Genomic DNA, 27,540 nt, shown 5'->3' with positions numbered 1-27,540 from the left:
TTAGAAAACCCTGGCTGGCAGTGGCATGGGCGTGGCTGGGCTGAATCTCCACTACGACGGAAAATGGAGGTAGACGGCAGATAACAAGAACACCCAGGGGGGAGGGGGGTGTAGGGGCTCATTTAATTTGTGACATATATAGTCAGCAATTTTGGCAGCCATAAAAAATATATATATTAAGTAAATATATACTACTATTATAAAAAAAGGCAAGGAGATGCTGACAATCTGTCATGGACCATGCAGGTAAACATGAAGGCAGGCAACCACCCGGTCTGACAGACTCAACAGCAAGCTCACTTAATATTCATTATATCAATGTTTCCGCCAAGCTGCTGTTACAGCTGACGTCTTTGTCTGGAAGTTTCTGTCACTGGGATGCAGAGACCAGTATACTGTATGGCTTCACATTCTAGAGTATTTTGACAGAGTCTCTGTGCTGCAGCGATTCCTTAAAAAAGGGGGGGGGGGGGGGGGGGGCAATGCAATGCTAATTCCACACCTGCCATCATCAAGCCTCTGATTTAGCTTTTTTTTCTTGGCTTCCTCACATTCACTACTACAGCAATACATTCTCAAAAGGCTAATTGCATTCTGTGGCAATGCTCCCTGTTCTGTTTGTCTGTTTCAGATGGTGGAATGCATAGTTGGATGATTGTGTGTGTGGAGGGGGAGGGGGGGGGTGGGGGGAATAAAAATGGCAGATTAACTATGATGATTATTCTTGGTTATCTGACAACAATAGCTCCTTCAGTATTCTACTCACTTACAGACAAATGACCAAGAGAATGAGCGATCAATTTAGCCTCGCTCTAGAGTGAATGGAGCCCAAATTCCTTATCTCTCCCTGACACAGAACTCCCTGCCTCTTCTGGGCAGAGATGCTTTCATTATTTGCCTCTGAATGGGTATTTAGACTGAGGGTAGGAAGGAGGCTCATATAATTTGTCATTATCCAAGCAGTGTTAATAACGCTCCAGCTGTGGAGGAAAGGATGGTGTTTGTGTGTCTGTGTGTACGTGAGCGTATACACACATGCTCCACACATGCTCCACACACACAAGTACAAATCAGATCAAACATTCTCAATCGCACACACTTGCAGACAAAGACAAGACAAAGCTAAGCAGACTCAAGCCTGCCTGCAGTCAGTCTCTCTCTCTCTCTCTCTCTGAGTGCAGGCTGTTACAGCTCAATCAGATTCCCAGAGACACACAGGAGCATCTCTCAAGAAGTCACTATTCCTTCCTCTCTGTTTCTGTTCTATAGAGGCTGTACTGTGAAGAGAGATCAGGACTCTACTGTATACAATACTGTTCATCTCTTCCTCTCTCTCTTAACTCTCTCTCTCACACACACACACACACACACACACACACACACACACACACACACACACACACACACACACACACACACACACACACACACACACACACAGAGCTTTCTGTCCCCCCCCCCCACCCTCTCCACCGTCTCTTACTCATCTCCCCCAACAGTCTCATCTTGCTATCTCTTACTACGGCCTAACAGGCTTGACCGTGAACTAATCTTTATTCTGCAGAGAAACCCCAGGTTTTTTTCTCAAAGCAAAAGGAAGGGAGAGGATTGTGTGCCATGCAAACATAAAGATGCTGGTTTGCTCTCTGTACTCTTGTCTTCAATTCTCTGGTTCTGGTCTGCAGGTCAGTCAGCCAGTCAGTCACTCTTGACCGTTCAGCTCAGTCAGGGCCGATTCTCTTTTTGTGATTCTCTGCACTCGTCTCACTGCATTGGCATGCCCAGCCAGTCACAGATGAGATTTGTCCACATTAATAATTAATGCCAAGAAATGAGAACCAGCATTTACATCCGCCGGACGAGCCTATAGCATCCGTCACTTCTGTCATTCTGACTAGTGCATGCATGCATTTTCCTTGCGTACTGTGACTGTCTCATTTTGCTTTCATATGGGCTTTGTCTCAGAGGCTTAGCGTCCTGCTGGCTGTACAAGGAGAACCTAATCAGGCTGAGATTGGCAGTAGTGCGGGAGTACAGTATTTGCATCTCGTTGCTTATTTCATTGACTTATGGCTGTGATGGCTGGCAGCCTATCAATGCAAAGTAATTACAATAGGCCACGGTGAGGCTGAATAATTGATGTGCCTCTTGGAGCTGATGTATGCTGGAAAAACCTGTCTGTTGAGAGCCCCGTCAGTAGTTTATCATGGGGTGAGAGGGGGGAGAGTGCAACCTGACTGCCAATGCTTAGTGCTGTAATAATGATGCGGGTCTGGGCCTGTCAGCATGAGGACAACTGGGAGATAGTTCCCAAGCCAACTAGAGCTCAGCTATCAGCTCCAGCTTTGCCCCAGATCAATACCTGGAAGAGGAACGGTCCCAAGGTAAAGGCAGTCTTTAACTTTAAGCCCGGCCATCCCCTCCTGTTAGCAATGTCAGCCGGTGGTGGGGTGGGATGGGGGGTGTATTTCCTTCCGCTAAATGACAGTTTATTGACCGTTGGGTGTGCAACTATGACGGTCAGTATTTTAAAGACAATGAAGCAGTGATGGTTTCAAAAGAACGGTTTGTTCTTTTAAGATGGGGAGGTAGACACTTTGGCACTTTGTGCGTGTACTTCGGCAGATGGAGATTTGAACCGTGGCTGAAATGGTGCTCTGGCTTCACTGTGCAGTTCAGGTTGTGATTGATTATATACCAGCATGGAAGATTCAAGAACATATAATAGTCATTACAATAAGTTCCATCCAACCTTATGCTATCACAGTCATCTAATCACACAGTTAGCCACCCCCCCGTGTGTTCAGACAGCGTGTTATCTACTCTTCCCTGTGCCATCTGATTTTGTGTTTACTACCACGAGTTTATATCTGGGGCATGGCAAGCAGTTTCTATAATCACCGGAAATAAAAGAGATGTTTGGCCCAAAATCCTCCTGTCTGTCCCCCATGCTTTGTATGAGGGAAGCTGTGTCTCCCCTAGGTGGAAGTTCAATGCCAATGTATTTTGATGATTAAATACAATGTTGAGCTTAGTGAAAATGTATATGACCACATGGTTTATAAATACTTGGTTTTTAATTCTAGTCTTAAGATTATGCTAACAATAAAGTGTACATGTGGAGAAGAAGTGAACAGGATGTGCACCGTGGGAGAAGGCACAATCCCAATGCTCATCGACATATGCAGCCACACACAGACACCAGGTGGTAGACTTTTCTTTCAGCCTCCTCCATTAAACTTGAATCCAATTACAGCAGCTACGCCTACGGTATGAAGCCTTGAGTCTTTTTTTCCACAGACTGAGAGAATGCTTTGGAGACAACACAAACAGCAATACTAATGATGTACACGTGGTCCATTCAGGTAGAGCCACAACCTCAATTGGTCACCAGAGAAAATGTTGTCTCTGTACATTGTGCAGAATCGTTCAGTGACAATGTTTTTAATCCCCAAAACATTGCGTGTGAATCCTCGTTTTTGCATAGCCTACAAAAAACAATGCAGACACCTAACCCTAAACCTAATCTTAACCCTAAACCTGAACGTTGAAATGTAACATATTGTAACATTTTCGGGGTTCAGAAACGTTGATGTTAAACGTTTCTGCAGAAATGTACAGTGACAATATACAATGTAGAGGGGCAATCGAACACTCCTGAGGTTGTCAGTAATGAGTCCAAATAGAGATTCAGATAAAGACCCCTGTTAGAAAGAAATCTATTTTTATTCCGGCCCTCAAGCATAGAAATTCCTCTATTGACACACATTGTATATATATATTGCATATCCCAGCTTTTAGGTAAGAAACGTAAGGTGGCCAATAATGTATAAAAATCCCAGCATGATACTTTGCAAAGGGGGTGCCATCATGCTGCAGAACAGAGAAGAGCATTGTTGAAATTAAAACTTGCCGGTGATGAATTTGATGAGAAATGGTATGGAAACCCCACTTCAGAATGTATTGATCATATTGACACAATACATTTAGATAAAGGGGATATCAGCTAGAATGAATGAGTATATGACTGTCCAGTTCTCATATACTTTGCCTAAAATCCATAAGAGTTATATTACGCCCCTGATAGGTTCAGGAATTGGTTCATTCATGGAAAAGATTTCTTCCTTAGTAGACACGTCTTTCAGATCCCTTATGTGAGAGTTTCTAGTGATTTCATTCAGGTTTTACAAGCCTTGGAACCAGTGGGAAATGATTCACTTTTAGTCACATTTTATGTGACGAATTTGTACACGGATATCCCACATTAAGGTGGTCTAGAGGCCATTGGATTTTTTTTAAACGGAGGACATCCATGGTCCTAGAATCAGCTCCAGAAAGAGAAAAACTGGACACTTAATCCCCTTATTGTGTTATTTTAAGGCTCCGTCCACACGTACACTCCAGCCACAGTGAAGTTTTCTTTTTTTTTACGCTTTGAGCGTTGCCGTGTGGACAAGATAAATGGAGTTTTCGACTGCCACATCATAGTATGCAAATCAGTTTCTTTTTGTTGTGACGCCATCTCCTCGCACAGCTATCGCCTTTGTTTACATCAAGATTACATAATGGCTGACGTGGACAAAATAGCGCCGCTCTAACCCTGCTAACAGGACATTTACACATTCCACCATACTGAGAAACAAAGGCGTCAGAATGCTCCATAGAGGTCTGCTACTTAACTCAACAGCCACTGGCAAACGTCATAGATTTTGTTCTGGTAGCGGCTGTAACAAGGTTACATAAAGGGGGAGAGCTCAGATACGTTACATCTAGGCACATGAACATGAAATAGACTTAATCAGTTCAGGAAAAAAAGAAAACATACATACATTGTTCTCTGATCTATTGTTTTTCAATGTGTAGATTGTATAATTGTATTTGTTTTGTTTTGCTTTGTTTTCGATTGTATTTTATTTTGTAATCCCTGCTGGTTTCTTCCTTGGGCTTCCTAAATAAAAGAGATAACCATCGCAATGGGACTCACCTGATTAAATGAAGGAGAAAAAAGAGGACTGAACTGTGTTCCCAGTACAACATGTCTTGATGATCTGACTGAAATAGTGCTAAACACTTTTACCTCTTTGAAAAAAATGTATCTGTAGAAATGTGGTAGTGATAGCCACTAAAACCCTAGCATATATTTAATGTAGAGTGAAAACAGAAAAGTCTCTAGTCTAGTATAGACCCCAGAGGGACTCCGGTCAACCAATTATAGGGTTTAAGTGGTTAAGGGATTGAACCTGACCTGTCATTCTCTCTGCCAATTCAACCAATATCATCCTGAAGATCCTTTGCCGATTGAAATGTTGATTGTGAAACAAACGTAATGGGAGCAATTCTAACAGTGTGCATCTGTTTATGTTATCACACATTGCCTTCAGTGGAAATAACTGGGCAAAGCAAAACATAAAAGTGCAATACCCTGGCTCTCGGTTCAACCAATCTTCCAGAACTCATTAAAACAATTCAGCCTTTGAACAAGTCCACTTGTCAAACCTGAGGGCAGTTATCACCTCCACAGTTGGACTGAATATAACAAATAAAAATGCTCTGAGGTTCAAATTCACAAAGCAAATTTGAAGTAAAAAAACACCCTTTAATCTTATATTTCCTGTCCCATCATGTCATTCAGTGCCAGGGGAGTTTATAAACAAGGGTGTTGTTAATGTCTGTCATTGTTTCATCGCCTTTCCATGGAGCAATAGAATCTCCATTTTCTGTAGTTTCTCTGCCAAGACTTATTGGCTGAGGCTCTCGGTCAGTCAGTCTGTCTCTCTGTTTCTCTTCCTCTTTTTTCTCTCTTTATCTCTGCCCCACAGCCAAACTCCACACTGAATCCCTCACAGAGCATCCATTATATATGGGCCCAAAAATTGAAGAATAACAGACTAGAGGCGAAGAAATAAAACATAAATGAAGTACTGCAAATTTAGAAAATATCATGCAGTTGATTAAAATCCGCCTTGTGCACTTTTTAAAGTGTAACCTTCAAATTGGTTCCCAGAATCACTATTGGATTTACTCTATACTATTTTGTTGATTTAAAATAAAATTAGATATGGAGGTTTATTCATGTTTCATTTGAGTCAACACTTACGGGCCTTCCACAGACTCACATTTTTTTCGCATGAAAAAACAAACAGATGACAACATTCCCTTACGGGTCCATTTGGTTCCATTTGTACTCAGGGTTACAGAGCCGCAAGGCTCCATTTTGACTCCAGATGGTCCCCGGACCGACTTTGAGAACCAGTGACATATAGGCCTACTGTAGCTATACAGTACTATCTAGCTATCTACCTATTATCTAGTATAGTGTAGTATCAGGGTACAAGATTAATACAGCCAAATCGGAGGCTATGCTGATAGCGGGGGACTGGCCTTCCCAACTAGATGACCTGGTCTCTTTTAGGAGATCAAACCAGGGATTTAGATATCTTGGGGTGATCCTTACACCTAAAACCACACAGTTATACTCCTCAAATTATGATAAATTGGTTAAAAAAAGATCTACATACACTGTAGATGGGATATGCTGCCTCTGTCCTTCTTTGGTAGGATAGAGTCAGTCAGAATGAATATTCTGCCAAGACTACTACTTTTCTAAGTTTCTTATTTCAATCTATCCCTACCACAATCACTATTCAAATTATTAGAAAAAATAATATCAAAATGTATCGGGCAAAGCAGGAGGCCAAGAATTAGGCTGAAAATATTGATGTCAACAAAAGAGAAAGAGGTCTGGGTCTACCGAACATGAAAATATATTACTGGGCAGCTCAACTTTGAGCAGTGGTGGCATGGGTGTTCAAAAAAATTTAATAAGAAAATGTAAATAAATAATATGGGTTAAACATACATTGAAAAAGTGGGGTTCAGTTCAAAAACAGCCAAAGACAGCCATGTCTCTATCAAGAGCCATGCCTAATGTAGGAAACATAGAGTTTATTCCATCCATATGGGATAGTGCATATAAAAGGTGGGCAGAAAGTGGGTTAATTACAATTAACCAACTGTTCAATGGTTCAAATCTTTTTCACAACTTTAAGATAAGTTTGCCCTGCCTTCAACAGATCTCTATAGGTACCTACAAGTCTGAAATGATATTACGCAAAATAAAGACTGGGATGCTATTACAAGAGAACCGAACAATATAGAGGCCCATTTCATCAACACCCCACGTCAACAAAAAAAAAAGTGTCTCACATAGCTAAAAAGTTAAGGATAAAGTTAAAGACAACTCCACTAACAAATGCTGGAGAAACTGTGACATGATTGGTGACCATCTACTTATATAATCGAGGAATGACTTCCGCCCCCCCCCCCCCCGCTGACGCCATACCCACAGCTCTGTTGTCGAGTAAACACAACACACCACATCTCGCCACCACAGCCACGGCGTGCGCGCTGAATTTACGGGTGGCGTAGGCCACCTATCATTGCTCACTACATATTTTCCACCTCGCAACATAATTAATTCCACTCACCACATTACGGATAAAACGGAAGGGGAAACACTTTCGTACCGTTTACCGTGCGCACCACCGACACCGAACGCAGACGGCTTTAGCCGAAACAACACGAAGCGGCCGCCATTGAAACTCCGCAGCTCTCTGTATCGCCAGCACAACAACACAAGCGCGTCTATAATTGACCAGTGGCTACAAAAGGTTAAGCAGATATACAAGACAGAACACATGACAGCCCAGTTACAATTAAAGCTTCCTACCTTTAAAAAGAGATGGATATCAGTGGCTGAATATTTGGATGCAGAGGGTGTGGGTATATGTGTCGGGTCTCCATACCTAAAAGGTGTTACTGTATGTCCGGTCGATGGGGTTAAATGGACCCCACTCTCAATCTCAAGGCAAATGTTACGTTTTGTTGTGTTTTGTTTGTCTATTTACTTATTTATTTACATTATTATTTTACTTTAATATACTGTTTGTTTTTGTTGTTTTTTTATATTTGAAAAAAAAATTGCATTGTGAAATTGCCTGTCAGTCAATGAATATGAAAGGCAATAAAAAAGTAAAAAAAAAAAAACATGTCTTTTTAAGGTTTCTCTATGGACTATTTGTAAGCAGAATATGCACTGATAATAGCAAAACTAAGTTTAAAAAATAATAAAACAGCAAGCTCATCATCACTAGGACTACTATCACTTGTATTTTAGAAGTATATGTGATGTACAATTATTGTTCTGTGTTTGTTTGTTTGTTGTTGTTGTTTTCAGATGACGATGTGTTTGCATCGACCATCAAATGAAAAAATGGACCGGCCTCTGTGTGCAAATGCCTTTATACGTGGCATTTTGGACAATGGACAATTTGTTGATGTCCGTATTATTAACTCCCCTAGGCTTGACACCTTCCTAAGCAAACAAATGCAACTCTTTCTCTACTGGACATGGAAGCATCATCATGTTATGAAGGCAGTTGACAAGAAATTAGGTGACAAACATAAACTTTTCATTATGTGTTGCATAAGGAAATAAGACTAATCAGAGGTGATAGGGAGAAAAAAAATGTATTGGAATTCCCATAGGGGAATCTTAGATTCTGTCATATAAGAACTGTGTTCCAAAAACAATCAAACCACCCTGGCGATTTTACTCATATGAAGCATCAACTGATGGTGAAAAATACAATATATTGAAAGATTACGATTTAGTTTTTTTCCCCTCTGAACACAGACGTTATCAAATGTAACTCAATATCATAAACAACACAGAGTCACATACCTGACAAAATCTCTGGGGTGGTTTGTTTATTTTTGCAACAGTTCGTGATGCGATCAAAGATTTGCGTATGGGAATTCCAATACAAACAATTATGTCTTCGACAACTTCATTATCACAGACGACATGAAGGAGGCTGAAGACTTTGGAAAGGAGACGTGGGGCGTCACAAAGGAACCAGAGAAGACGATGAAGCAGGAACAAGATGACCTGAAGCGAAAAGAAGAGGAGGAGAAAAACAAGGAACAAGACACTGACGCCGACGCCGAAGAGGGTGAGGAGGAAGAGGATGAAGATGAGGAGGAGGAGGAAGACGAAGAGGAGGAGCCTGCAGAAACTGGAGAAGAAGAGAAGAAGGTAGTGGGAGTGACGTCGGGACTTCGGTACCCTATAAACAACTACGATACAGCAACATCCTGAGTGAGTGAAAAGAATTTTGCAGAGAAGACTTAAGCAGATAAATGAAAAACTGAGTGACACCTAATTAGTTTCAATTAATTGGCCTATTCTGTGTTCATACTTCGCTAGTTTTCATATTGCCCTGTAACAGATGCAGAATGTAATCAGAGAGAGAGGGGACATGTGGTGCTGAAGTCTGGTCCACCTTGTGCGTTGTATAGCCTACTGCATGTGTCAAAGTCACGTTCTTGGGTTTAAAGAAATGTCCAGAAAATATTGTTAGCATAAAATATGTCTTCAAATGATGTCTTTGGTCATATTTCTATATATAAATATAGCAAAGTGTGTCGGCCAGGTGGAGCAAAATGTGACTTCATGTGGGCCGGATCTGTTGTGTTCGTTATTTGCGAACGCGGAAGCCGCGCCTCCGCCCAAGTGGAGCCTACTATGAAACTCTGCTCGGCTTGTGCGTCTGTGTGTGTGCAGTATGTGTGCACTGCCTGCACTGCCTGTGTGCAACCGACAGAGTGTGCCAGAGTGCAGCTACAGTCAAAACACACACACACACACACACACACACACACACACACACACACACACACACACACACACACACACACACACACACACACACACACACACACACACACACACACACACACACACACACACACACACACACACAGTCCGTAAAAACACAATATTTTCGAGCTGCGTTCGCTTCCAGCGTTCGCGCGTCTTACTTGTACTGTTATGAACCGTACTACCTTACAGTCATAGGAAGAACGTTAAGTTGTTTTGGTAGCCCCACCCTTGTCATTAATAAACCATCAGTTTAACATTAGCAGACACATATGTAGACCTAACAAAACAATTTATAAATTCAGGCTACTGTACTTTGTTTTTAACACATTCCTTGCCAGGTATTAATTAATAATTAATCCCCGCCATTGCCAGCGGTTTTACCTTATTTTGAGTCTTTTTGATGATCCACAGAAATTCTTTTTCAACGCGGATGTAAACAAACAATGTGGAAAGAAGAGAGACTCGTCTTTCCACCGGAAAAAAAATGTGTAACCGTGATCGTCCGTTCTGTAGTTATCGGCAGTATATATCAGAGATAAATTTATTTTTATAAATCTGATAACACTGTAGCGGATGGGGTGAAAATGTTTTAGACAACGTCATTTCCGGATGTATCCTTCTCAAGGCATCATTCATAGTTTGGCGAAGAGCGCCCTCTAGCTTAATCACATAAAAACACCAGATGACATAATGTAACGTCCTTGGCAATCAATGTTTTATTTATTTAGCCGGGACTGCTTCCAGCAGGTCCATGTAGATTCTACATGGGTCTCTGTTGTGCTAGCCTCGGAAACCCAGCCATTTTTTTTGTTACAAAAGAAAAAAGTCTGGGGGAACGATGCAGGAACGATGGTCTTTGGAGCTTGTTATCTCCTAACCATTCAGAGTGCAGAGGGGCGTCGCTCTAAATTTGGTGACGTCAGCCTGCTCCGTGCACAGACCGGGGGGGGAGGGGGGGAGGGGGGGGGGAGGCGGGGACATAGATTGGTGAAGCAATCGGAGGACGCGCCTGCTCCGGGCGCCTGGGTTTGGATCCGCCCTTCGAGACCATGGATTGCTCTCGTTCTCTCAGTCTACTGTTGTGCCAGTTCACATTTGGCTTCCATTTTCAGCACTAAAAAACCCAGTCGCATGGTCCTTACTCCCACAACTAGAGATGAGGCTTACATAGGAGGGTGAGCAAAGAGTGTCCTCTTTCGGCTGAAAGGCTGCAAAGTTGTGCGTATTCATGAGAACAGGGAATTGGAATCAATCTACAATGCAAATCTAAAACAAGCATAACTTTACTGTAGATAGATGCTCTTTTAATATTGGAGCTCTAATGATTATCCCCCTTTGTTCCATATCTGAGACACTTTTTTTTTTAAAGACACATTCCCAGACACACGCAGTCTCTGTAAGAAAAAAAGCGGATATTCCCTCTGTAAGAAATGCTCAATTTCTAGCAGACCAACACCTCATTTTACAAAGGAGCCCTACCCCTCCCAACATATACTGTAAAGATAACTATAAGGTGTATCCTATTCCATCTTTTATCTGGCAAAAATAACATTCCTTTAATACACTTTACAGATACATCCTTTTGCAAAATTCCCCTGCCACTCGGAAATGTTATCTTTCTCCTTTAGGCAGCACTTTGCAGAAGTGGCACAGAAATCTATTTTCTTACCCCAGGGCAACTGCTGGAAGGCAAGCAACTCACATACATACTCTCTCACGCGCACACCCGCACACAAACCCGCACGCGCACACACACACACACACACACACACACACACACACACACACACACACACACACACACACACACACACACACACACACACACACACACACACACACACACACACACACACAGACAGAGAGAGAGAGAGAGACAGAGAGACAGAGAGAGAGGGAGAGAGAGGCGGAGAGAGGGAGGGGGTGAAACCAACAAAATCTGGAAAGTTAATATAACTCTGGGAGTATCAAAGTGGACCAATATGGTGGATTCAGAGCCGCTGTTAAGCCTATATCGGTGTATCAACAATGGCCTTCAGTGCCTTCACAGTATACTTTCAGAACTCTTTAGCCTGACAACTCGTCTCTCCCAAAGACTCATTACCTAGTTGTCAATAAGTGATCCTGCTTATCTCTTTTACACCCTGTAATTCTCAGAACTCACCACTTGGCCAATAGCTATTATTTGTGCCAGACCAAGGAGTGTTCATTACAAGTGATTGTTTGGAGCAGCTCCAGTCAAGCAATCAGCTTCGCCTACCTCAATGCAACAAAGAAAAGTCACACAGGACAGCCAATTACGCTGAAAAGGAAGAAGCGAAAGAAAGTGAAGGTCAATATACAGTACTGTAGCAGTGCTCTTGGAACTTGAATGTATACAAATGATGGGTTCTATGCCATCAGTAGTGCTGCTTTGTACTACAGAAGCTCATCACCTTTTCTAAGATAATTGTGTTTATCCATATCTAATTTAGTTTTAAGCTGCAGATTAATTATATACATGTGCAGTAGCTCTGGTTTCTAGATATAAATGATTTATATGCAAGTGCAGATGCTAATAAAATGATGGCAATGACTGTGTCATTCTGTTGTCATGCTGTAGTATGTATCCCAAACTCCCAAAGACAGAAAATGTATGCGTTTCTCACCGCAACTTAAGCAAAGACGTGAGGTGACGCAAAGCTATCTGACCAGTCGCTAAAGTCACCATTAGTTCTTGTAAGTTGGCTTGGTGTGTCAGAGCCTTAAGGGGGCAGTAGAGCTGGCTGATAAGAATGGCAGTCCAAAGCGGGGGACAGCTCCCTGACTTGCGGTGACAGGGAGACAGTGGGGACAGCTACAGTTAGGAACGTTAAGAGTGACTGGCTGCCCATGCAGGGGTGAAGCCTGGAAAGCAGAGCACATCTTATCTACTCCTCCTACCTCCCAGTATGACCTCCACCTCTACTCTATGTGGAGGTCACACAGACCACCAGAGGCATCCCTCAATCAGAGCAGCTGGCTCTCCCAGAATATGCCATATGACTTGAGAAACACATTGACACACACACAAACTTATAAAGATAAAACGTGCGTGCGTGCGTGCGATCCTGTGTGCTATACTGCAGGGAGATTTGTGCTGTTTATTCAATAGTGGAGAGAATATCACTGCTTTAAGCCACTTGGGCAAACAGGTTATTGCTGTATCAATCATTCATAGTGACATCGACTGGTTGAGACCACAGACAATATTGACCAACTGGCAGACAGAGATTAATGGACAGCTCTCTCTCTCTCTCTCTCTCTCTCTCTCTCTCTCTCTCTCTCTCTCTCTCTCTCTCTCTCTCTCTCTCTCTCTCTCTCTCTCTCTCTCTCTCTCTCTCTCTCTCTCTCTCTCTCTCTCTCTCTCTCTCTCTCTCTCTCTCTCTCTCTCTCTCTCTCTCTCTCTCTCTCTCTCTCTCTCTCTCTCTTCCCTGTCTTCTATGGTGCTTCCTATGGTGCCTCCCTGTCTTCTATGGTGCTTCCAATGGTCTCTCTCTCTCCCTCTCTTTCTCTCTCTCACCTCTATTTCTTTTTTTCATTTCCTTTGGCGTTAGTATGCTCTTCGCAGCATCTCCATTGTGTGCATAATGGATATCACCAGTCCTATGTGCTATGTCCTATGCTAATTCCACTTTGTTCAGATAAAACATTTACCAGCAAGCACGCAATTATACGAGAAACATCAGATGTTCGTCAGTGATCTTTCCATCATTGATCAGGGAGGGTTTGTGGTTTGGCAACAATGACGTCATTGCCCCATGGGTGCAGATCTAGATGAATGATTCAGGTGAAAGTGAGTTTTAAGTGCATGAAAATTTATGAATTCTTAATGGCATTGTACTGTATGGCCAGATGCGTTCAAACACACTTGCGCAAGCGCACGCATAGTCAAAAGTGAAGAGTGTCAACGTAATGGCGTCAGCCCCTCCCCGTTTATCCATGATTTGCCTATGCTCATCCCATATCCTGCTCCCTATTCCCCTCGGCCAATCACCTCTCCTCTGTGGCTAGAAGACTGATTGCCCTAAGTGCCGTCACCTGTGAGGACCAGCTGAGTCTGGTTGGGTGATGAGCTCCAGAGACTAATTATACTGTGTCCTTCTGATTGTTCAGTGCCAGATCTTAAGTCGTGTGTCAGGATCTTTGTTGCCAGTGTCATGTTTGAGTTTAGTTATAGAGTCAGTTACTAGAGTGTTTGTGTAATTTCTATCATTGTTTTGGTAATGTCAAGTTATTGTGATCCTCATCTCCCGAGTTTGTCTGAGTTCCTGCACTTGGGTCCTACACCTTCTGTTCCTGACAGAGCGAGAGGAAGCATTGAGAAAAGAGTAGGGGTCTAGGGAAGCGGCCGGGGAATCGAACCAGGGATTTGTTGTCCGGCATCAGAGCCTATGTTATGGTTATGTATTTTTTGTTTTTGAACAGACTGAAGACAAATATCCCTTCGGGGACAATAAAGATTATTATGATATGTGGTACGCACCTTAGTTACTCAATTTGACTTAATTTAATCATTATAATTCCCAGGGGTGAATGTGGGATGGAACACCGTTCCGGTAAAAGATTCAGTGCCGGAACGCGTTCCGGTAAGGGGGTCATCCCTATGTTCGCCCCCGGTAAGAATAGGGGAAGGCAGCTGTCAAAATTCCATCTAACTATATAAATGGCGACCGACTTCCGCACCCTCGGTGAGGACACCCCACAGCTCTGTTATCGAATAAACAACGCACCGCCAGACCACATGTCGCCAACTGACTCGCCACGGCGGCCGCGCTGAATTTACGCCTCGCGTAGGGGACATCTCATTGCTCACTACACCTTTTCCACCGCGCAACATAATTAATTCTACTCACCAAATGTCGGACAAAACGGACGGTGAAACAGTTTCGTACCGTTTACCGTGCACACCACCGTCACCGAACGGCGACGGATTTCGCCGAAACAACACGAGCGGCCGCCATTGCACTCTGCCCATCTCCTCCACAACAGCACACACGCAGCTCCTTTGCTTCAACCCCCCCCCTTCTTACGTACCTCCTTTGTTCCACCCAGGCCGTTACTTTCACTTCACTCATGTGTCGATCACAATATGTCCGTCCTTCACGTGCCATGTTCATCCCAAACACAAAAACAAACGCCGACGGCCACAGCACTGCACGTTGCCCTGGTACATGTGGTAAACAAACCAGCTTTTAGGTTCATGACACCAAAGGACTCGACAGTGATGTCATCATTATGCAACCCGGAAGTACAAATACCAAGGATACGTCAGTGATGTCAGTCGGGTTGCCAAGTCCTGCCAGGTTTTCTAAAACAAGCGACAGAAACAAGCAAACCGTGCATGAAAAAATAAAAAAACAGCCGAAGGGGTCCGCGATGTTCCAGGGGGGTCCCCGGGGGTCCCAACACTCACAGGGGGTCGGCGGACCACCAGGGGGTCCGCGGACCACCAAGGTAACAATGGTTTTACTCCGGCGACTTGGGTACCACAATATACACACGCACACGCTGGGCCCCGTGCACGGCTGGGGTTGAGGGGGGCGTAGCCCCCCGAAACTCTAGTATTAAATAACCTGCCACAAACGCATGTCCAAGAAGAAAACATAATCTACTAACATCAGATTAACATACACAAGTGTTATTAGTTAAACTTTCTAATAAAGTGCTTCTGAATTGTTCCAGTGTGTTTGTGTCAGTGTAATTTGTGCTGTTGTCTGTGTTTATTTATTCCAGAGAGAAGTTTTGTCACTTGCGCGAGTCACGTCAATGTGCACCAAACCAGACTGGACTGGGATCATCCGGTATAGAGCGGATACGGAAAAGGCAACATTGTTCAAAATGTGTTTCTGGTTGGCACTTGGCTGACAGACTGACACATTAAGAAACGAGAGGGGAAATGAATACAGTAACTTTTGTTGAAGAATGCAATTTAAAAAATAAATGGCTCGCCGTCACTCCGAAGAGGAACTACTTTAGGCCTATGTGAGAAATGTTTTGTGTTCCGTTTCCATTCTCAACATCTTTTTGCTTCCAAAAACAGCTCCAAGGATAAACATAAGCATGACAGTAAACTAAGTGTTCTCATTTTCCACATCACTTCTCTCTACCCCATACACACGAAAGGTGTTTTTAATAAGCAATTTGTGCTTATTTTTATTTGATTTGATTTGATGGGGAAAAGTTATCTTCAGAAGAACTTCCATTTTAATGTGCACATTGCACATCTTGCCTTATGTTCTTAATTTATGTTGTTTAGTTGTAATTTCCACTTCATTTAATTTCAAACAAAAGTAGGTTGATATTGAAGTTTTGCGTTTACCATTTGATTTAATTTTGTTATACAAGTAACTGTTGAGTTAGATTTTTGATTCACATAACAGCATAACAATAATTCAATAATAATATTGATATTGAAGTTTTGTGTCAACATTAAGACATTATTCTGTGGTAGGCCTATACACACACACAATTTGATTTAAATTAACCATTTTCTATGCATGATATCATGTGCTTGTAATTTCTACACCATACCAGGCATTAAGAAATTGATGTTCAGGGATGCATGAATGAGGAAAAAAAATATGAGGAGATGGAGGCTGGGGTATAGTTCCGGCAAGAACTTCAAGCCACTTTCACCCCTGATAATAATTCCCAATCAATTGAAACGTTTATTTTAACAGGGAAAACACACGGCGGTGCCCAGAATACACTTTTAAACATGTTTTTAGAAAACAGGTTTTAAGAAAAGAGGTTAGTAATTACTAGGCCTAAACTACTAAAGCTGTGCACCTGCTTCAGAAATTAATTAGATATTTTGATGTTGTTCTGCATAACGGAGATAATGTTGTTTTAATGATAATTATAGACTAGCTGGCATGTAGGTGAGTATATAGGCTAGTAATGATGAAATCACAGTGTCCTATTGACCTACTTTTAAACAGATATACAGTATAACACAGAAAAGTGCGCTCCTCTGAACGCAGATCTATGCCAGGCTGGGTTGCCTACCCATGGCTTTTTCAGCCATGGGGTGCAACCGTCAGGTTACAAGGAAGCACTTTTAAAGGTGCACTTTATAGAGGCTCTCAACATGCGATTCCAATTTGGGGATGATTTGATGTTGCGTTCATGATTTGTTGACCCCAGGAAGAATTAGACCCTGCCTCCCACAAATCTTTGACGGCAAACTAGGCAAATAGTATGGAGTATCAAAATCCTTTTTGACAGTCATTCTCTTGAGACGATTCGTACCTAATTTGGTTTGCTTCTGCAACAGTGAGATTTCTTTGCATTTGTGTTGCCCGCTATGGGTGGAATTCTTATTATTTTGGATCTTTGTTGATTAGAGGCCCCTCACACGTGTAATAAAATTTGGGGTAGATTGTGTGCTGCGTTCATGATTTTGGCATTTGTTTTAGTAAAAAGCAGTGAACACTTGTTCATCACATGACTGCAGAGCCTATTTCCGAACTATGGGACAAAAGTCAATATATAAAGCAAAACATTTAGGGTGGAAGTTCTTCGTTCGCCTACTGAAAGTAGTATGCATGCAAAGTTTGACGGCGACCGGTCGAGCGGTGTCCGAAATTAGCTGTACACAGACACACACATAGATGGACACACGTTCGGACAGGACTTTTCTAATGAAAAGTAAGTGTTATTTTGGTTTCAAAATTACAGCGCCTGTACAGTGTACGTGTCCCTAAATATTTGACAAAATGTCAACAAAAAATATATACAACTAGACGCGTCGCAATTCCGGGGAAATTGCAGAGTGTGGTTGCGCCGACGCGGTCGGGACTCCAGTAATACGCCGGGAGGAATACCGTCGGAGACTGCGCCAATTACATCGTCACGTCACTCCTGAGATCGCCCGTTTCATTTTGAGAGGATTGATCCCCCAAAAATCATGTTTTTGCATCAAACGGTTACGTTTCGAGCATTCGTGGCGCCCCCTATGGATCAAAGTAGAAATGCTTTTGGGGATTGGTTTAGTATACCACCCTCGACATGTGATTCAAATTTGGGATTGACCGGACGTTTTGTTCGTGATTTATGGTATTTTTGGTCAAACGGGCCCCTCCCGCTAGCTTTGGAAGCCATTTACGGACGGACGGTACGGACTATCAAAATTCCGCTTGGATAGGTTTATCGCATGGGTCCATAGATCACGTGTACCGATTTGTGTGAGATTTGGAAAAAAATTGAAGGAAAAGGAGCAAAAAGTGTGTTTTGAAGAAAATTCAAAATGGCGGAAAATCTATCCTGACGCAAATGGGCGTGGCCTATATGGGAAGATGCGTCGTGACCCAAGGAATCCAGGGAAAAAGAAATTTTGATTTTACGACCTACGGTTCAAGAGTTATAGGCCAAAAGGTAAAGGGGGCTGTTATAGCGCCACCATGTGGCCGACTGGTGTGATTATTTTTTTAATAATTTTTCAAAAAACTATTAACCTCCCCTCCAAGTTTTGTAACTGTAGCCCTTACGGTTTCCGAGAAAAAAATACTTGAATGGGAGTTTTTGCAATTCCCATTAAAGTGGATGGGGAAATTTAATGCAGAAATAAATCAATATCAAAAAATCTATCCTGACGCAAATGGGCGTGGCCTATATGGGGAGATGCGTAGTGACCCAAGGAATCCAGGTGAAAAGAAATTTTGATTTTCGGACCTACGGTTCAAGAGTTACGGGCCAAAACGTAAAGGGGGCTGTTATAGCGCCACCATCAGGCCGAATGGTGTGATATTTTTTTCAATAATTTCGGACAATATTATGAATTATCCCTCCAAATCTGATAACTCTAGCTCTTACGGTTTTTGAGAAAAAAATACTTGAATTTGAGTTTTTTCACTTTTCCATTAAAGTGGATGGGGACATTTAATGGCACTAATAAATTAATATCAATTAAACTATTCAACCATTCTCTTAGCCCTATACACGCGCACGATTCCCGATTTAGACGGTCATTTTGACATATGGCACAACATTGGGGGATAAAAACTGTGGGAGGAGATGCGGTCACAAAAAAGTTTATCTATAAAGAAATAAAGTGTGTAGAGTACTATAGTCTGGTTGCCCTGTTGGGCAACCACACTAATTATCACCGCCAAAGAAAGAGCTCATTTTGATCATGAGGGCAGGGGCTCAAGCCTCCCTTGGTCCTTATCTGTGCACGTGCCTGGCTGCACTAGCTTCCTACAGAGTTCATAAACATAAACTCCAGGCCCTTACATGGATTGTAAGGTACTATCACTTTTAACCCATAAGATCTATTAAATCACATTGAAGTTGCTATGAGGGTATATCAAAAAGTACAGTGTATACAGAACATTATGAACTTTCCCTCTCACAGTAATCGTAACTATCAGATTTCATTTCGTTATGTAGTGTATAACTTCGCAGTAAGCATAAGCACCTTCCCTTCATCAAAACTCTGGAGACGTTCTCTCTTTGTCCACAGGTTTATTAACGAAAAGAAGGGTAAAACTTAAAGCAGACAAAAGCATAATGAAAAACTATGGTTACTATAATTAACTCTCACATTTACATATGTTGCACAATAAATGAACAATCCAACAATTGGAATCACTGTCAAAAGTAAACTACACAACACCACTGTACCACCACAAGCACGTTGTTGCATAACACTAAAAATCTATATTTTAACAGAAGTTTCTGCAGCAGTACAATAACTCAGGTAAGTAATCACAGGTGAGTAGAATTAGATCAAGAATCACTTGACAGGCCTTCTTACGTCAAACTTCACAAAACATATCTTTCATACAAAAATAATGAACTACAATGAAAGACCAGGTGAAAAGATTACAATACATACCAACGATGCTACGACTGGGAGAAGATTTGAGCAGATGTTTGCAGATAACAAATGACAGGCTCTGATGCTGTACATGTGCGATGAAAGTTTGTCCCATGAAATCATATCTCTATGATTAAATCTACTGCACTTCCTGAATGAAGTCACATGACGTGTTGAGCAAAACGCGAAGGAAAATGAAAGCCTGGAGATGGAGGCCATAGATATAGAAACCTAGATACCTCATTGGCCTCTGCAGTTCGTTGGAGCAACTCGTATCGCGGCCGCCATTTTCGCGTAGGAAAACGGACACTCAAAGTGACTACTGGCCAATCACAGCGCTCACAGCGCGTTGACTACTGGCCAATCACAGTGCGTCTTTTCTAAGATTTGTCAGAATCTAGTTGTCCTGCCCCCACTTGCCTCTGATTGGCCTACCGAACGCCCCCTTCTGTGACACACACGGAAGCTTCAGGGAAGCTTTCCTACGCTAAAATGGCCCCCGTGATACCAATGCCTCAGAGCCGAAGGAGGCGTCTACCTTTATATGTCTATGATCGAGGCGACATGACGTGTGTCACATGACAAAACTGAAACCTACATCCTATATTTCTTAAAGAGATACTACCTGCCCTTTCTGGACAAAAGAAGAGGAGCATTGATGCATAAAAATCCACCGTTAATACACAAATGTAATCAAGCCTTGTGCAATGCCATTTATAGACTAAGTGTTGGACAACTAAAGAATTACTAATTACACTGTCAAATGAAGCACCATTTCTAAGCTATCAGCCATTCCACTTCATGCTTTAATGTTCATTCTGTTGGAAATGGGTAAAATTGGTTTAGTTGCACGCAGTCTTCCAATCACAGTGCCCTTCAGCACCAAAATAGTGGAAAAGAAATTCCAATGATTTCTCATGAAGCCTCAGTTTGCCTTCTTTGAGTGACTCCTTCTTAATTGGAAAGCAAAATTAACATATTTTCCTCAAATAGCTGAAGGGATGGGGGGGGGCGGCTTTGGTAGGGATGACACATCCTGACATCAATCTGAGGGGGGGATTGACAGACTGGCAATATGCTCAGGGATATTTTTTAACCTTCATTCATCCTGCTTTGAGAGAGAGAGACTGAGAGGCCTGGTTTTTAAGTGGTGCCCAGCTAAAACCACACCTTTTACACAGGCTCCCATCTCAGGGTTGCCTGGGGACACGACTATCTTCGACAAACTCCACTTGAGTTATACTTGAGGCCATACTCGAGGGCAATCCTCCAGTTCACAATTTAGCGTGGGACTTGCAATAGAACTCCAGAGATTCAAACCCTCATTAATTGAACACTGATCCCCAAAATTGGAACCATAGAGGCTCCATGTGCAAAAGCTGCAGCAGCTAGGCAGGTAGACAAAAAGAAGGGGTAAAGTGGGGTAAATTGTTAAGGGAAGAGACCAATTCTAATGAGGTGGTGCTTGCAGAAGACTGGCTCCCGCAATTATCCCTCTAATTAACCTCCATGGAATAGGGAAACCCAGCGCAGTGGGATTAACATGATCTTTGATTGTTTGTTTGTGTGTATGTTTGTGTATGTGTTTACGTGTTTGTGTGTGCATAGTAAACAGTCAAAAGCAGTCGACCCACAGATGCCCAAGCTCCCAGAGTCTGCTTCAAGCACACACACGCACATGCACGCACACACACGCGCACGCACTTGCGCGCATGCGGGCACACACTTGCACGCATGCGCACGCACACACACACACACACACACACACACACACACACACACACACACACACACACACACACACACACACACACACACACACACACACACACACACACACACACACACACACACACACACACACACACACACACACACACACACACACACACTGTCCAATCACTTCGACACATATGTACAAATGCATCCAGGCAAACGTGTACACATACAGTAAGTACACACACCTGTCCCAACAGTGATAAGGCTTAAGCCTCGTTGCCAATCTTTGTTGCATTGTGCGCCTGTAGATCTGTTATGTTCGGCACACAACACCAGCAAAGCATCACTTCAATTACAAACAGCGCGCACACATGCACGCACGTCGCACGCCCACACACATTGTAGATCTTCTAAGATATTTAGAGATTTTTTAAATCGCCTATAATGACAACAACTAACTTAACAATCAGGATTTTACTGATTCTACTGATCTGTCTCTCTTCCCATTGCCCCCCCCCCCCCCTTCTTCTTCTTCCCTTTCTTTTTTATGGAAATAACAAAACGATGGAGCTTTCTCAAAAACTAATTTCACCACTTTCTTACACCTGTAAACCTGTGATGTGACAATAAAGTTGATTCTGATTCTGAATAAGTCATCCCAGCTTGATCTATGATGTGCTGGGATGAGCTAAGAAAAATAGTGGGTGATGAAGCACTGCTGCTGGCTGCTGTTAGGGGGGGGGAGGGACAAAGTGGGGAAGGATAGAGTATGAGACAGATGCATGGAATGAGGAAGAACACAGAAAAGGGAAGATGAGGAAGGAGAGGTGGCATTTAATTGGCTATTAGAGCAGTGAAACAATGTGGATGCGTTAGCCAGAGAGGTTGTTATGTTCCCCTTATCAATGACCCCTGAGTCCCTCCCATCAGCGGACAGACATAGTCCTACACTGTTGCCCTGCTTTAATGTGTGTCTGTCTCTGTGTGTGTGTGTGTGTGTGTGTGTGTGTGTGTGTGTGTGTGTGTGTGTGTGTGTGTGTGTGTGTGTGTGTGTGTGTGTGTGTGTGTGTGTGTGTGTGTGTGTGTGTGTGCCCGCGTGCATGTCAGACAACTCATTAATTGGTTGCTGAAGAATAACTTTATAGGCAAGACACACACACGTCATCAGTGGGAGATAAAATAGTGAAATGGATTACGTAGTTGGTGGTGTGACAGAATGTGAACCAGGATGCAGAAATATAAATCCACAGAAACCCCACCCCTCCATACTGACCTCTCTCCAAAAACACACACGCACATGCACGTGCACATACTCACACACACGCACGCACGCACGCACCCACGCACGTAAACACAAGACTGTGTTTGCCAGATTCCCAGAGCTGGGCACAGTGTGTTTGAACAAGGCAGCCTGTTAGAGTGTCTGATTAGACCTGTGTTTGAACAGCGAGAGACAGAGACCTATCAGCACGTGGCAGGAACCAGACAATCATCCAATGGCTCGTCTTCGCTGTCCCCTCCCGTCTCTGGCTGCTTTCACACAAACCCAATACGCCCATGCGCACATAAAGACAGAAAGGATATTTACAGGACACAACCGCAGGCCAGATCCAAACAGAGCTACAGACATGACTCGGACAGATGGGCAGACAAGACACGCCCACGCACCCAGTGGTGTTCCTGCGTATAATCCATTTAAATCTGTGCTCGGGGAGATGCTGAAAGCGGCAGCCAAATTGCAGTGATTCGATTGGCACTGACCTTCCCGCTGTGTAGCAGGTGCAGGTCATCATGGCAAACAGCTGGCAGGCAGAAGAGTCGATGAGCCTTCTCGCTCGCTCTTCACTTTTCCTATACTCATTACTCGGTGTGTATTCAGTTCCCCAATAAAACCAGAGTCAAGTTCCGAACATACATTTAGACTGCGCTGTCCTCCCCCTTCCCTTGCTCTCTCTGCGTGTATGCACCATTGTCAATGTCATTCCTGCATTCGTGACAAAGACTCCAGAGATGCCTATTGTTTGTGTAGCGTGCTCCAGGAGCGAGGCTGAATGGCCATGCATGCGCTGGGTGCGTTGGGGTGACATCTCGACTCCCCTTCTATCCTTGACTGCTGTCTAGACCAGAGCCTGGGAGTCTCTGAGTGTCCCTAAAGTCCTTAGTGCAGCAGAGGCAGACAGTCTGTCTCTGTCAGTGTGCCCTGCCCTGCCCTCAGCAATAACCCTTCACATCAAGCCCTCCCCGGACAGACCCTTGCCTCACCCCCAGCCACATTGCTGTATACCTCTGCAGCCGTCTCACCTCCACAAACACACTCACATACACACACCCTCTCCCAACTCAATTCCTCGTCTCTTTCTTTTCCCTGCCACAAACTCAACCCCTCTATTAAAAGCCTCTCTGCCCCCCACTGCTTCTTCCTTTCTGCCTGCCTCCCTCTTCTCCACCTCCTCAACTCCGCTCTTCAGGTAGCCTCAGCCACATAATTAAAAGGACTGATAGTCACCGTATGAGGAACAATGTGCCTTGCTTTTTCAATTAGAACAAATGCCAAATGAACCAAAGCACTTTTTTATGTTTAAGTCGCAACAACCAGAGTATAATGAAGTACCTTTTGGTGAATCACGTAATTCTTTGTCTCGGTGGGAAATAACCATCATTAAGGCTTCTCTGGGTTGTGGGGGTGGATTATGAAGCTAATGGTGAGTTAATGATTGATAGGAATCTCATTCTTGTGGCACACTGGTTGTGGATGCAGTATGGGAGGATAAAGTGATTAGTGCCAAGGCATTTCTTAATAACACAATGATTGACTACAGAGTGAGAGAATAATCACTTTTCCTAATTCAAGTCCTGTATTCACAGGTCATTTAAAACTTTATCTGAAGGGACTAATCGACAACAGACAATGGAGGGGTGCTAATTTGATTGAATAATGTGCATAATTACGTCCTAATAACCAGATTCTGCACACAGCGTTGAGTGATTGCAACATTTTCCTCTTTGCAATGCACATAAATTAGCTGCTGCATCTAAGAGCATCTGTTTTGACAAACACCTCTTGTTTGACTTTGTAAAGGTATATTTTGTGGTTGTCGTTTTCTTAATTATTTTTAGGGCATTTTTTACTTTATAAAATGGTGAAAATGTAGATAGCCAGGAAACCAAAGATACTTCTACTTGAGTCATTATAATAATAATAATAATTATTATTAACTATTTATTTATGATTAAATTTAAGCAGAAAAACAAACACACAAAACAAATTAAGAAACAAAACAAATCAAAAGAGGTCATGGGACTAATTTATATCATGGGTTAATATACATCATAAGCAAAAAAGTTGTAAAAAAGTATAAGAAAATAGATACATACAATAATTATAATTATTATAAGAGATGTGTAATACTATTCAAGTAAGCACAATGTTTCCCCCAATCTTTTATCTCCCAGTTATTATATTATAAGTCTTATGGAGTACGTTATCTGCTCTAGGAGATGCAACTGTTTAGCAATATTAACAAATAGGCCAGCAGTAGGACAGTTTTTCTGTAGATTGTTTTTGTAATTACTTTTTTACTCGCTGCCAGCTAAATCTTAATTCATTGACTTCCAGAAATAACACATCATTTGCGTGTTAGTGTTATCACTAACCATAGAATATTATTCTTCACAACGATCCACCCCACAATCGCTTTAAAAGATGTAGGGGGGTCTCGTAGACTAGAAAAAATGTGTGCCGCCGCGATGGTCCATTCCATAGTTGCGGGCAGTTAAATGAGGGGTGGTTTTCGCCCCAAAACAACAAAAAGCAGAGAAAAGGGCTTTCTTTTTTTACACGTGGACGTGCTGTTTTTTTGCGATTACGTGGTTTGCTGCTTCTGCGTCTCTGGGGGAGTCAGATGGTCACTCGTGGGTTGGCAAACAGCACCATCTAGTGGAAAACCACTGAAAACACCAAAAGACGTCAAACCCGTCATTGGCAGTCTGGGCCAAAATCTGTCAAACCCGTCATAGGCAGTGAATAGGTTAAGGATGTAAGAGTCATCCTTACTTAGTCCATCAGGGATATGTCCAAGTTAACGGGACGTAAATGTTGTACTGATACTAAAACACAGAATCTTGTTGTGCTACATCCTTCCAGAAAGACGTTTAAAAAATGTACAGGGCAGGACCAGAAAACGAAGAGTGTGATCAACCATGGTCCCTCCACATTCCCTCCAAACTATTCAAAGATTAAGACTTTGGGTTTCTTCCCAATGGGACCGTATCAGGATTGGTTTACATAGCAGTAGGCATATCTTTGTCATAGTGGAAGTTTGCTCTGCTGTTCTAGCCCATATATTTAATTTGTACTTCCTAAGACATCGCGGCAGGCAGAGATCTCCGATTGTCAGCCATGATTGCATGGTCATGCACAGCAGTGGTAAAGTTATCTGACAATGGTAAATGGTGCATTTACGTATATAGCGCTTTTATCCGAAGTGCTTTACATAGTTTGTTCATTACATTCACCCACTCACACACACATTCACACACCGATGGCGGAGGAAACCATGCAAGGCACCAACCTCCTCATCGGGAGCAATTAGGGGTTCAGTGTCTTGCTCAAGGACACTAAGACACTAACTCTGGGGAGAGCCCGGGATCGAAATGGGTACCATCTAGCCGCTCTACCAGCCACTCTACCCCTGAGCCACTGCCGCCGCCACAATAGGCCTGATGACAACGATGAGACAGCTTACAGGAGAGAAATTAAGAACCTGACACAATGGTGCCAGGATCAAGATCAACCTGGCTCTTAACATGGACAAGACCGAAGAGTTGTAGAGAGAGAGAGGACACAATATACTACAGGAGGCCAAAAAGAGAGCATGCCCCCATTTACATCGATGCCTTCGTAGTGTAAAGGGTCAACAATTAGTACATTAGATACATTAGAAGAGTTGGCAACAGTGTCCGTTGTCAGATTCTGATAGAGCCCAAATACCCAATCTCAACACCGGCCTCAGTGGCATGCCTTGTTAATCACTAGACTCCCAACCCGCACCTCCCGGGCTAGACTCCCGCAAAAGATATTACTTTTTCCAACAACCGCCGACTACTTTTTTTCGCCGATAAATTATAGTTTTGGGCCGCGACAGAGGGGCGCAGTCTCAAGCGAACTTGAGCCACGAGAAGCACCACCGAGCACGCCGTGCTGAACGTTGCGAAGTTCGCTTGAGCCTACTCAGCCCCGTCCAAGTTATGTACCGAAAGGCACAGAATCGTAAATCATCGCCCTCCCAGGCAATGCCAGAGTACTGTCCTCCTGGCCCCGCCCCCCTGCGAAGCGATATGAAAACGCCGGTCGCGTATGGGAACTGTACTGCCCTCAACCTCAAAGCACTGCAGAGGGTCGTGCAGACAGCCCAGCACATCATATGATACTGAACAACAATGTGAATGAGATCACGATACAGCACAGGGACCAAAAAAACACTGTAGTTCAACGGATGCTAGAAGTAGCAGCCTCATTCTCAACTCACGGAAGGAAGGAATACAAAAGGAGAAGTATACTGCAGGCACGACATCACCGCCTCTCTGACCACAAGCGCCGCCAGACACGGACAAACAGAAGGTCATATTGTGTGCCGGCCACAGCTGTTCTGAGGTCTGCCTTTCTGTGTCTCTCGCTCATCGGTGAGAGAGAGAAAGTGACACCGGCTCTCACGACATACACAGACGCTCATCGGTGAGAGAGAGAGAGAGAGAGAAAGTGACACCGACTCTCACGACATACACAGACCCTGTTTCATGCCTTGAGTGCATGACTCCCTCACTCCCTCCATCTCCGTTCACCGGTCACACACCCCCGTGAAAAAAAACAAAACACTTCATCACCCCACACACACACAAGCTGTTGCACTCCATCACATTTCTCTCACTGTGCCCTGATCATCATGCTTGCCCCGACCCATGAACAGCTACACTGTCCACGCTGTGTGGCAGGAAGTGTCTCTATATTTACCCCCATTCCCTCCCTGCTCCCTCCAGGCGCTGCTATGCATCTTTCATCTGTGGGGTTGGATGACCTATATATTCTCAGTCTGGCTCCCATGCAGCCACAGCCAGCCGCTGCTCCAGTCATTTCTGCTCGGCGCTCGCTCGCCCCAGGCAGCAGCGGTGGGTGTGGTAGCCTGGCAAAATTAGAATGGGTACTGATTCCCATTCAGAGCAGTAGCATGTTTCACTCGAATGGCCTGGTATTGCATAT

Source organism: Gymnoscopelus microlampas (assembly GCF_963454915.1).
Source record: "Gymnoscopelus microlampas genome assembly, chromosome: 1".
Taxonomy (NCBI): domain Eukaryota; kingdom Metazoa; phylum Chordata; class Actinopteri; order Myctophiformes; family Myctophidae; genus Gymnoscopelus; species Gymnoscopelus microlampas.
This window is presented reverse-complemented; position numbering follows the sequence as displayed.